General features: G+C 38.0%; 1 protein-coding gene across 1 annotated transcript in view; it reads left to right on the top strand.

Moving 5' to 3' along the window:
• Positions 1-1,236, top strand: part of grk6 (G protein-coupled receptor kinase 6) — a gene marked incomplete at its 3' end in the record, with an annotated part of 106,977 nt that overhangs the window by 16,815 nt on the left and 88,926 nt on the right.

Below are 1,236 nucleotides of genomic sequence, written 5' to 3'. Positions count from 1 at the left end.
TGTTTCATAAATAAATAAATGTTCTTCCATAAGTTAGTTAGGCATAAGTATCCACCCCCCTATGTTAAAATACATGTATTTTAACATAGGGGGGTGTATACTTATGTCCCCTGTATTTTAACATAGGGGGGGTATACTTATGCCCCTGTATTTTAAACATAGGGGGGTGTATACTTATTGCCCCTGTATTTTAACATAGGGGGGTGATAATTATGGCCCCTGTTACTTTTACACATAGGGGGTTATATCTTATCCCTAAGGTATTATTAACTATGGGTGTGTATAGCGATTAATGTATCTGACCCCCTGTATATTTTGTAACATAGGGTGTATAACTTCATAGAGAAAGCCAAACATGCCCTAAAGATACATTTTAACATAGGGGAGAGTGATGACTTATGATCCCCCTGTATTTTTAACATAAGGGGGGGTGTATACAGTTATGCCCCCTGAATATTTTTAAACATAGGGGGGTGTACTTATTTGCCCACCTTATTTTGTAAACATAAGATTGGGTAGTATAACCCTTAATTGCCCCCCCTTTATTTTAAACAATAGAGGGTGTGTATACCTTATTGGCCCCTTGCCCCCCTAGTAGTTTAAACAATAACTAGGGGGTATGTATACTTATGCCCCCTGTAATTTCCTAAACAATAGGGGTTCATCTACACTTATGGCCAGGGTATTAGCCCAACATAGATTCAGTACACTTAAAAAGACATAAAGATAGGGAATACGGGTGTGTATACTAATATATGATGATGTATGCCCCGGAAAGGTCTTTTTACCAACAACATAGAGGGGGGGACGTTATAACTTAATACATATGCCCAACCGTATGCCCAAAACCAACCTGGGTAAGTTTTTTTAAAAAACATAGGGGGTGATCCTAATGAATTGCCACCCTTCTTTTAACATCGAGGGTGGTATACTTAAAAACTATATACATTATATTTTATGTTAATGAAATGCTTACACCCGGCCCCTGTAATTTACACAAACATATGGGGTGAACTGGATATGATACTTAAAATGCCCAAAAACAACCCTGTCATATTTAACATAGTGGGGGTTTTTGTAATAACCCACTTAAGCCGGAGACCCGGGAGGTAGGTTTAGAGTGGCCGGACCTGTCTCTGTTTATGACGAACAATTTGTATACATTCTTTTATGAAACATTATTCAGAATCACAACAAAAAGCAAACGAAAATTGGTGTCCGGTTAAAAGGTTGGCT

This window comes from Etheostoma spectabile, chromosome 13 (genome assembly GCF_008692095.1).
Source record: "Etheostoma spectabile isolate EspeVRDwgs_2016 chromosome 13, UIUC_Espe_1.0, whole genome shotgun sequence".
Classification (NCBI taxonomy): Eukaryota; Metazoa; Chordata; class Actinopteri; order Perciformes; family Percidae; genus Etheostoma; species Etheostoma spectabile.
This window is presented reverse-complemented; position numbering and strand designations above follow the sequence as displayed.